The 12,264-nt window shown below is 33.6% G+C and overlaps 1 protein-coding gene across 3 annotated transcripts in view; it reads right to left on the bottom strand.

Moving 5' to 3' along the window:
- Ncoa2 (nuclear receptor coactivator 2) overlaps positions 1-12,264 on the bottom strand; it is a 283,274-nt gene that overhangs the window by 171,583 nt on the left and 99,427 nt on the right. For 2 of the 3 annotated variants that reach the window (XM_010609003.3, XM_033760600.1), the window contains one exon: positions 10,086-10,142. The gene's annotated coding sequence lies outside the window, so the exon portion shown is untranslated. Of the gene's footprint in view, positions 1-6,709; positions 6,752-10,085; positions 10,143-12,264 lie in introns of those variants that run through there. The other variant, XM_010609005.2, reaches the window with a different exon arrangement.

Here is a 12,264-nt window from a genome sequence, read left to right as displayed (position 1 = left end):
CAGGTACAAGATATTTTACATTCATAGAGGTATGATATAGTACCGTCCTACATCAATAATACTACAATCAGTTTTGGTTTGAAATTTGCTTTGTCTGCAAATAAGACTGCTACCCATGTTTTTTTTCTGGGCTCCTGTCACAAGGAGAATTGTTTTCTATCTTTTCACTTTCAGTCTATGGGCTTCTTTTTGCACTAGGTGTGCTTCTTGTATATAAAATATTGTTGGATTTTGCTTTTTATTCCAATTTGCCAGTTTATTTCTCTTGATTGGTGAGTTGAGGCCATTGATATTGCTGGTTATAACTGATATGTACTGACTTATTATTGACATGTTATTGGCCTTTTGTTGACTCTTTTTACTTTTTCACCTCCTTTTAATTTCTTGCCTTGCCTATTTGATTTGCTCTGCTGGGCCTCTTGGTGTTGTTGCCTTCATTGTCTTTTTCTAGGATCTTGTTTAGAATTGCTTGTAGTGCTGGTTTGGTAGTCATGTAGTTTCTCAGGTGTTCTTTGTTGTGGAAGTATCTTATTTCCCCATCCATTTGGAAAGAGAGTTTTGTAGGATACACCAGTGTAGGTTGGAGGTTGTTCTCTTTTAGTACTTGAAATATCTCATTCCAGGCTCTTCTTGAGCCAAGGGTTTGTGTTGCAAAGTCTGCTTTGATTCTGATGGGCTTTCCTTTGTATGTGATTTGTTTCTTTTCTCTTACTGTTTGTAGTATTTTGTTCTTCTGTTGGGTTTCTGGGATCTTGATTATTATATGTCTAAGTGTAGATTTTTTTTTATTGTAGCTAGTTGGAGTCCTATATGCCTCCATTATCTGAATGTCAAATTGTTCCCCTCTGTTTGGGAAGTTTTCTGTCCTTAATTCTGCGAACAGCTTTTTAAAGTCATTTGTATTTTCTCCTGTTACTTCATGTATTCCTATCAGTCTTATGTTATTCTTCTTTGCATCATCTAGGAGTTGTTGGATCGATTTCTCATGATCCCTTACTGTTTTTAAGAGATCTCTCTTTTCATGGTCACTGACTGCAATCTTATCTTCTATATCTGAGAGTCTATCTATGCATTCTCTTATTCTGCTGCGTACACTTTCTATGCAGTGTTTAATCTCCCGGATATCTGTTTGAATCTGTTTTATGGATTCCATTTCTTTCCTATGTTGGGTGTTTATTTTTTCCATTTCTTTCTTATGCTGGGCCTTCATGGCTTCTATCATGGCTCTGAGCTCATCTATCTTTTTGTCAGCTTCTGCTCCAGAGCCTTGAATCACAACTTCCATTTTGCTCACTATCTCTATGGCTATCTGGGAAATTATTTCTGTTTTGAATTTTTCTAGAGCCCGATTGATCTGTTTTGTTACTTCCTGTGCTTTGAGTTCAGGGTGTCCTGGTGGTTCACGATTGGCCTTTTCATCCTCATTTGCTCTACTGTTTGACATTGGTGAACTGGAAGTCTGTCCTTGTGTCTTGCTTAAGTGTTTTCTCATTTTTATTTTTGTTGTCGGACTGTTCTTGGTTTAATTTCTGGATTATCACCCAAATCTTCCTGATATAGTTGTGCCCTAACTTCTGTGTCTCTAATGACCCAAAGACATTCTCATCTTCATAACATCAGAGAAAACAGCTCATCAAATCAACCGCAATGCTTTACCCCAACTGATACAATCAGCAACACATTAAGATCAAGCACAACTTTGACACTGACCACCGGTAGTAGTCACTTGTCTATCACCCTTAAATCATTTGAATTAAATTGAAATCAAGAAGCAGTCCAGAACATGTCTGCAGTGAACAAAATTTCAATATAGTGTATTTACCATTTAATGGCTCAGACAGAGTGAGGATGCAAGACCCCTGGTCTCAGTTAGCTGATGGCTGAACCCCATGACACTGAATGACCTCGGGCTGCAAGGCCCAGATTGAGTTCCCAACCTTCTGAATGGTTGAACTCCGCAACATTCTATTACAGGTTTCCCACGCCCTTTCTTTAAAGATGTTCAAAGTTGGAAACTCAGAAAAATACCCTTGATGACCACCTCTGCCTCTGCAGAGTGGGTCCGAAGACTGACAGCTACCTTCCAGGCGCTTGAGCGATGGTGGCTGGGTTGGGAGCAGGCGTGGCTCTCCTTCCCGCAGTGGATTGGGGCCCAGGCTACCTCCCGGCGCTTGAGGGATGGCTTCTGGGCGCTTTCTTTCTTTTTTTAAAACTACGTTTTCACAGCCCAAATACTAGACTATCCCCATTCTGTCTCTAGCTAGCTAATTAAATTAGATGAACATCTAATTTAAATGACTGAACAGGGTCATTTAACTTTTCCATTCCTTCAGTTTCCCAATTTTTTCATCTTTAAAACACAGAATCATCATAGCAGCTATTTCATGAGTTTCTTCTAAGGAATGTAATACCAGAAGAAACAGAAGAAAATTACTTGGTTCACAGTAAGTACAACATGCAAGATAGCTATCATAAGACATCTTTCAGTGCTAAGAATTTTCTATTCCATTTGTACTATGACAAATAGGGAAACAGCGCTGTTTCATTAAGGCCAGTAACAGTATTGATAATACCTGGTGTCCATTCATGATTCTGTACTGAAACTATATATTACTGATTGGTCTACCAAATTTAATCACATAAGTTATATGTACCTTTTATTAAATAAATAACTTTAACATACACGTGTTAGTTTTATTTATGTCCTCCTTTCTCCTTGTTTGGAATTCCAATGATTATTTATTTTGGTAATATGGTAATATTATTTTTAATTTTAAAACTTTATAAATGTAATGAAATTTTCAGATATTAAAAGTTATATGTTTACTTATGGGCAGCTGTAATGTTAACAAAGTTCAATCAATCAATCAATCAATCAATAATTTTGTAGTGTGTTGCTCTGTAAAGGAAAAAAAAAAAGTAAGGAAAGACTATGCTTCTCCTTTCAGATCTCTGACTTATACCTTTCAGCACATTCTTTTTCCAAAATTCAATTTGTAGTATCTGATAGGCTAAATCAATCAAAACTTATCTTTTAAATTAGAATTACACTGTAACTTAATATAGTAGAAAGCAGAAAATATCTTTGCAATTGTTACAAGATTCAACTAAATAAAAGCAAATGATAGGAAGACACAAAGTTCTACCCCTATACTCTACCCTTCATGATATGAACTGCCAATGTTTCAAAATGAAATAGTTCAGTCTAAACTTCAAAGAGAATCTAGACACAATCTGCATCCATTTCACATTTTGACACAGAATTTATCCACAGTTTAAATTACTAAACCCTGTGTAAAGCTCAAGAACAGAGAACTAATATATAAAGGATATAAAGCATTCCCCCAAACAAAAAACCTGATCAAAAACTTGGAATTTTAAATGAATAGACAATCCTTTTTTTTTTTTTGGTACTGCGGATCAAACTCAGGTCCTTGCGCTTGTGAGGCAGTCACCAGAACCACTGTGCTAAATCCCCGGCCCTGAACAGACAATTCTTAAAAGTAATAGTACACAGGCCAGGGATTTAGCTCAGTGGTGCCGCCACTTGTCTCACAAGTGCAAGGTCCCGAGTTCAATCCGGTACAGGGGAAAAAAAAAAAAAAAAAAAAAGAAGGAAAGAAAGAAAGAAAAAAAAGTAGTAGTATAAATGATCAATAAGTACATGAAAAATATTCAACACCTCTGGGAAAAAGAATGCAAATTAAAACAACACTGAGATTCCATCTTACTCCAGAAAGAGTGGTTATCAAGAAATCAAATAATTAAAAAATTCTGTGAGGAAAAAGGAAGCTTCTACATTGTTGGTGGGAGTGCAAACCAGTAAAACCACTTTGGAAATCAGTATGGAGATTCCTAAAAAGCTAAAACTAGAAATTCCATTTGACACAGCTATTCCCCTTCTTAGTAATCTTCCCAAAAGCTGATATTGTCATATTACAATGATACATGCATGCATACCCATATTTATCTTCTGTTTTCACTTATAACTGAAACAGAAGTTATTTTCTAGACTATATCAAAATTTCCACATAAGGGCCAGGGATTTAGTTCATTGGTGCCACCACCTGCCTAATAAGCAAGTGCAAGGTTTGAGTTCAATACCTGCTACAAAAGAAACAAACAAAAAAACCTCCCACATAAGAGAATTATTAATTTAAATCAAATAGCTTTTTTTTAATGGTAGAGAAACAGAAGGACACTGACAGAGCAACTGTTTTCTCTGGCCACTACCCTCTCCATTCTTAAGCCACCAATTTAGTAATTATGATGCAGCTGTTTCTTTAAAAGGTATTCTTTTTTACTTGAGGTAAAGATTTCAAAGTCTCAGCATTTGTGTACTGAGCTAGCAGATCTTTATAAGCTTCCTCTCTCATCTTTCCACTGAAGTCTGCCTGGCTTATCATCCCTGCTTGTCCAGTCCTTTTCACATAAAACTGTGCTGTGATTTACGACACTGATAGGTAACAGATTCCAGTTCTGTCGAGACTACAAAATTTTAAGTATAACTTCTGCTTATGAAATTTATGTAAATGACACCAAGAGGAGCAAAACTATTGGTTTAAAGAAAACAAGTCCTCAAATTCATCTTTTTTTCTAAAAAATTAACAGACAATTCTATGGACATGGCATCACAAAAGCAACCTTGAATGGAGGGAGAGTTCCTTCAAAATTTTACTACAAACACTTACAACTCTATGCTTGACTCTCCTCTCATTTACACATTTATTAAATGCTGTATACTTCCTTCTATCCCCTCTTTGATTTTTATGATGGAAAGGCAGAGGTGAAGTTGTGACTAGGCCAAAACATACATTTCCATTGACTGCAGATACCAGTGAATGTTTCATGAAATAGCAGACAAATTACTGCATGGGATTTTAGTTAAAAAACGACAATTTGCAAAGCCTATTATGTATTTTCCTGGTTTTCTCCAGCTATACCAAGTATCAAACTAGTTATAGAAGTTGTGGTGGAAATATCTCCTTGTATATCGTTATGCCAAAGAATCACAACAAAAACCAAAAAGCTACTTAATCTTATGATTAGGGATAATTTTATAAATAAATGCTGAATTTATTCCCAATAAACAATGTAAACAGCTCAAAATAACATATGGATTTGAGCTTCAAAAATAAAGTAGGAGGTGTTTAATGGGAGGTAGTCTAATTTTATTTGGTATTTTATCTTAATAGGGATTCTGACAAGGACAGCTGAATAAAATTAAATTTTTCACAAGCCTTGAAAATAACAAGTGAAGAACACACCTAAAATTCAAACTGATCCAAATCAAAGCCAACTTTCTGAAAGTTACTGTGGTAGCACTTAAATGAAATTCTCCTTAACACAAACTTGTTCCCAAAGCTATCAACTCTACCATCCAGATAAATAGAAAATATATGTGTAAACTGAAACCTCAGGACCAATGACAAGAAAAAAAGGAGGCTATACCTTTTAATAATAAGCTGTAAACTACTTTCTCCACTGCCATGCATAAGTGCTCCTGTTTTCTAGTGCAGAAAGGCACAGCTGAAGAATCATGGCCCACTCTAACCCCCTCAAAAGAGGACATGAGTGCTACCTCCTCTAAGACATGCTAACTCCAAAGATATGTACAACATATACAGGTAACACTTTCATTTTTCATTACTGTTCAGAGCATATCAGCTATGCCAACACAAGTTAAACATAAAATCAAGTAAAATAAATGTTACTTCACTTTTTTTTTGTTGTTGTTGTTGTTATTGTTCTTGTTTTTTTTGGTGCCGGGGATTGAACTTGGGCCCTTGCACTTGCAAGGTAGGTGGCAGAACCACTGAGCCAAATCCCTGGCTGCTTCACTCTTCAAAATAGCTCTAAAATAAAACTCACTTTTCTTATATGCCAAAAAACAACAGCCGTATACATTTTATTTAAAAATGAGTTTTAAAATTATTATCTCTAAGTTTTTGTTAAGTATAGGATTTAAATAAACTAGAAAACTCAGGTGTTCTCCTATATTTTCAACAAAGCACTATTCCTGTCACTACCTTTCTGCTTATCTGTCCATATGGAAGTAAAAAGGACTCTGGACTCTGGCTCAAGCTCATTACATGTCACAAACCCACCTTGAAAGGTTGTGGCTTCCCAAGAGCAATTCCGAAAGCTCTGCTAATTCTATACAATAAACACTTTGACTAATGACGTACAACATTTTGTTGTTACTATTGCCTTATCTTCTCATATTGCTAGATTAATAAAACAATAAACAGAAGCAAATAAATAATTCCAAAAATAAGGAATAGTTTAAAAATATAAGGACCAGTGGGAGCACTGGGGTAGAATACATGATTAGCACTCAATCCCCAGCACCTCATCACACACAATGAGAAAAACCAAAACTCAATATATAAACATTTCAAAAAGAAAATAATGGTGTTAAATTTGCACTGATACTGCTTTTCCTGTCTAATAATTTTTGGTGATCCTTCATTACATTTCCTGTAGCACTTAGGCTGGTACAAAACAAACGATGGTTATCTCTGAAAAAAAAAAAGGGGAGATTGGAAGGAGGAAGGATAGCTGATGAAGAGATGACCTAAGGGAAATAAGAATGAAAGAAAGGAAGAGTGTAGTGTTGATGAATTTCACCGGCAAAACCAGGCCAATCTGTTCATATTAATGTGCTCAGAGAAAAGAAGAAAGTGGTAAAAATGCTTTCAAAACAGACCTGTCAGTTTCCAAATGAAGGCTTTGTGTCAATAATATCCATCAAAAGGAAATTTCAGGGCTGGGGATTTAGTTCAGTGGTTCCATCTGCTTTGCAAGCTCAAGGTCTCGAGTTTGATCCCCCATACCAAAAAAAAAAGGAAATTTCAATTTAACAGTGAGCCTATCTTGTCCCAACTTCAGCAGCCCATTCTATATATTAAGTATAGAAGAGTTTAACCCTGTGAAATTAGGGTTCTACCTCTACGCTAAACAGTTAAATGACAGAGGGCTTTTTATCAACTATCAAAAAACTTATAAAGTCTATTATGCTGACATTTGAAAGAAATATCACAAAAGCAATGATACAATTAAAACAGGGGCAGATTTTGCCTAAATCAAAATTTATATATTTAAAAATTCCAAATTTTAGTTTAGATTAATACTAATTTTCGGTAGACAGTGTTCAAAGCCCTATACCTATAGCTTACAAAATACTGCTTATTATCATCCAGAATCTTTACATCTCTCAGTTAAAATCAAGTATCTGACATCTTACATCTATGACCAAAGAGGGGATTCAAAAATTCAACAAGTATTTGAAATGTGCTTTCAACAATGTCATATACATTAAGATTAAAATTTCTTCTATGCCCTAACAATTTTAAATGTAATTTTAATATTGAGCTTTTAGTACATAACAGAGTGTATTAGTTCCTCATGAAATATACTATGCTTTACACTACAGTAGAATATCTATGTTAGTATTGAAGAATAGGGTCGTACTGAAGCACGAATAATTTTTTACCTGCTCACCCTCATGCTATCCTTCTATGCAAATTCACAGTGAATTCGCTTTCCACAGTGAAGGAGAAATTACACTTCAAGGCAAATTTACCTAACTCTTCCTTCTGTTTTGATGATCTATGCCAAGAAATTTTTATTGGCTAACTTTAAAAAATACTTAAAATGTGAGAATGGAATGGAAATACAGACTTAACTATAGATTAAAAAAATACAGCTCAGTCTGTTAAATTCATTTTGCTTTCTTAAATCAAACTGCAGAATTTCCTTTCCCATACATTCGAATCTGGAATTTGCATTTACACTCATAGATACAACCTCTTTGGAAAGTCTGAGGAAATATAATTCACCATGTTTTGAATGAAAAATTTAAGGTGTATTCAATAAAGTTGTCTTCAAGAACACTCTGTCCATAATATTAGACATTTAAAATGCACAATATTTTTAAATAACATGCTCTACTCAGCTGTAAAAATGAATGAAATAAAAAAAAGAAGCTTAAGGTGTATTTGAATAAATTCTGTCAAACCTCAAGGTTAAAGTCCCTCATTCCTTCAATAATTAAAAAAAATCTTCAGATATAAATTATCATACTTTTAAAAATAAGGGTTCTAAGTAAATCTATAGCCAACTACATTTCAAACAATCTGTTCTTTGCAGGGCAAGTGATTTATCCAATATACCACAGATCTACCTAAAATTTCTAATAGTACAAGAAGGCAAATGACTATCCCCTCATTCCCCTGCCCCTAAAACTAAAAGTAAATCTCACATGAAAGTCCCAGAATGGAATTTTATACCACTGAAGTAGCCATCAATTTGAAATGTCATCATGCTTCACAGTTTGAAATAAAGGCCAGGGGTTGAAAATTAAGATCCGCTAAAAAAAAAAAAAAAAATCTGATAATGAAATATAGTAATGTTTGATTTTAAAATTAATTTTAAAGCCTTCAAATATGAATATGATTTTCACACTTATTTCCACAATTATGCTTGTCATTGGGCTATTTAGGAAGAAAATGGAGCTCAGTGGTTAAGATCAAGGTCTTTGGAGTAGCAAACTGCCACTTACTTAATGTGACCCTAGAAAAGTCACTTAACCTTTAAGAGCTTCAATTTCCTTATCTGCTATTCTGGAGATAACCAAAAAGCAATTACATAATGCCTGGCACACAATAAGAGAATAATAAATAATAGCTGTTCTTATTACTATCATCATTGGAATCTCTTCAAATTGCACATGTAAGAGACACAAATCAGAAATGGTTTTATAGCTCCTGAAATTTTACTTGAAACCACCCCCAAAGTTACATTTAGTTCTTTTTATAAATGAAAAATCATGGTAGCAGAAGAGCTGAATGACCGAAGAAGGTAGGACAGAATAAAAAACAAAATAGAAGAGAACCCACAGTCCCCACAGTCACTACTATCCTAGAATACTTAAAGAAAACTGCTATGCACAGAGGAAAAGGGTAGTCAGCTTATAAAATTATGTCTCAAAAATAAATACGTAAGGCAGGGAAATGACCCCCAAAAAGCCACCAACTTAGAAATAAAAAACTAAGTTATATAAATTATAGTTAATGAAACAGATCGCAGATCTACTTTGCTTTCTGCATAGCTATCACAAAACATCCAATACTTTTAAGATGCTCCTGTAAGGAGGCTGCTATACCTTCACATTTTTCTTTACTGGATCCTAAGAACCTTCTTGAGGCAGTGATAAAATAAGTGCAGAATTGCAAGTTTTCCTTTGATTAAGCATATTTGAATACATAAAATATTCAATAGTTTTTCCTAACATTTAAGAGCATCAAGTACATGGTATAAATTAATTTCACATCTAGAAATAAGTACAAGAATTTACAGATACAGATTTTTAAAACTCAGTAAAATATGTATATTGTATTCATTATCTAATAATTACTTCAACAGACATTCATTCAGCCTTCACTATAAACCAGGGACTAGGCTAAGAATCAAAGATACTATTCTGAACAAGACAGAAATGGTCCCAAGTAGGAGAAACTATAAATGAAGAAACACATAAGGATATATAAAGTGTCAATAAATATTACAATTTTAAAAATCTGGACTGTGTTATAAGGAATGATTGAGAAGCTATTCAAACTGGTTGGATAAGAGAGGCTAACTCATTACATTTTGAAACCTATTCCCCCATAAATCTGAAATTTCGTGCCAAAATCTATACTAACTTTTCCTGTTTATTATGCTAGTTTGACAACAAATAAAAATACTACAACTCAAATATTTTACATATTAAAATAAATGCAAACATTTGCATGGCAGGAAATTAAAATTTAACAAATTATAATTAACTTACCCAATGAAATACTTAAAACTCTTCCCAAATATATACAATAAATACCAATAAACAGATATAATTATTTTACCTTTAAATGTTATTTCTAACATACTCAAAAAGAACTTTCATAAAACAAAAATGTAGGCAAATATACAATATTTTATTTTATTTCTTTCACCTATAGTACAAAAAGGATACTTTAAAAATACTTAATTTTTCTTTTAAAAAAATCAATATACCAATGCAAAAAATTCAACTTCAAACTCACCTGTGCCTGTACACAGGACAGAAGATCTATAAATTTGTAGCCAAATTCAAGAGAAATCTGCAATATAAACAAACAAACAAACATGAGTAAAATCTGCAGAATCCTGTTGAATTCTTTAAGTGTGAATTTTACACCAACACACAAATACTAGTTAATTGCCATCAACATAAAAAATTCATTAACAGGCTCTCTGTCAAATTGCAGTGTAAATCGAGAGGTAATTTGCTTTATTACTTGTATTTGTATGATAGTGCAAAAACTATGCAGCAACATTTTACTATGAATTATGAGGTATCTACACATTTTGAGTTCCCAAGATTATAATGCAGCTGCTTATCTATTCATATTACCTTTCCCTGCCGGAATGAAACCTGAGTAAAAGCATAGGCCTTAGACACAGAACTCATTTCCAAGCTGTAGTGGTAGGGCTCCCACAGGACCTAATACAAAGTAACAGGCAGTAATGTTTTCTGAATAAATACATAAACAAACAAACAAAATTCACATAACAATCTTGTCATGATTTACAGTTTACTATATGAACTGAAAAACTTGAAATTACTTTAGGAGTAATAATATTGGTGTATGCCTATTATAATAATTTTGAAGAGAAAAGATGCCTATGAAAAGGAAGAAATGAACATTTTCAATATTGAAGACCACTAAAGGTCAGTTTCCTCTGGGTCTATACCCCAGAACAAAGAGCTTAACTGTAACTCTTTCTCTGATCCTTGTTATTACACTAGAAGTTTGTTTCCAAGATGCTCACTGAAAAATATGAAGAAAAGAAATACATGCTTATGATATTTTATATCATTTGAGTATTCTCAGGTATAAGAATAACTCTGGTTAACTACTAGTAGTGGTACTGAAAACATAATAATTTAGCTTCAGTAATGTTTTTACAAATGATCCATGGGAATTTCTTTTCCTTCAAAGAAACTCAGTAATAATTTAATATTTAGACTCACTATCAAACTTAAAATTCTGCTAATTCTTTTAAGAACTCTTTAGAATAGTAAGCAGAACCTAAAAGTAAAAGTTAATATTGATTTAATATGCAATTTACTATTTCCAGGACACTGGAAACATCTAATTTTAAAATCTAAGTGGTGAAAAGAGAAGAAAAATAGATTACACTAAATCTTAATTTTTACCAGGACCAAACCAGTCTTGAAATCATACATAATAAAACAGAGACAGGGTATTAGATATATTTCATGAAAAACAAAAGGAAATTGGTATGCAAAGACTGGATTCTGCTCAAATGGCAGTCAGGGTGAAATAAACTATTATGTAAGAGGAAAAATCAATTCTTTTTAGCACTACTGAGTAAATATATTCATTATTCTGGTCCTAATATAAACCAATTATAATTTCATACCAATAACTAATTTATCAAAGAACATCACACAAGCAACAATCATGAGCTAAACGTTGTAATATTAGCAGGAATGATAATATTGAAGTATTACTGCTTGCTGTATTATTCAGTAACCTTTATTAATATGCAAATATAACATGAAGCAAAGTGTCATGCTTATGTTAAAGAATGATGCACCAAAGACAAAGATATTTCCAAATATCCAATGTATATCCCTAGGGTAAGTCTTAAACGAGAGGAATAAAATATAAACACAGAATTATAAACTGCTTTGTTACTTGAAATAGCAGCCATTTAAATCAACAGCACAAGTAATAGAAGCTCTAATAAGCATCCTATTACTCCCCTATCAGCCCTGACAGTTTACATAACACTCCTCTAGGGTGGGTTTCAGAAGGAGAGAAGACTGCCCCAGGTTTGGCAGGGACAGAAGCAAAGTTAGGCACCTTTCAAGGACGAGAAGGGATATATAGCAAATCATCTCTCTAACTAACACTACTACCATTTCCACTTATGGGCGAAAAGAAATGCTCCTTTCAGCAAAGCAAGAGGTCAGTGTTAGAAGCACGCAATAACAGCTGAAAGAACCTACGGTTCAGCATCCTCAGACAGACTATATTTTAAATACTGTGCTATATAAAGATCACTGCTACTGCTACTATTATTATTATTAGTATCAGGGTAGGTATGTGGACTCAACTATGTGATAAAAATAATAATGCCCTTCTATATGTAGCTTTTCGGAAATATTAAATGAGATAGTATAAAGCACCTGGTATATACCAGACATTATAA

This window comes from Fukomys damarensis, unplaced genomic scaffold, assembly GCF_012274545.1.
Source record: "Fukomys damarensis isolate Sample0158 unplaced genomic scaffold, DMR_v1.0_HiC HiC_scaffold_5, whole genome shotgun sequence".
Taxonomy (NCBI): domain Eukaryota; kingdom Metazoa; phylum Chordata; class Mammalia; order Rodentia; family Bathyergidae; genus Fukomys; species Fukomys damarensis.
Note: the sequence above shows the minus strand (reverse complement) of the source record. Positions and strands in the feature narration are given on the sequence as shown.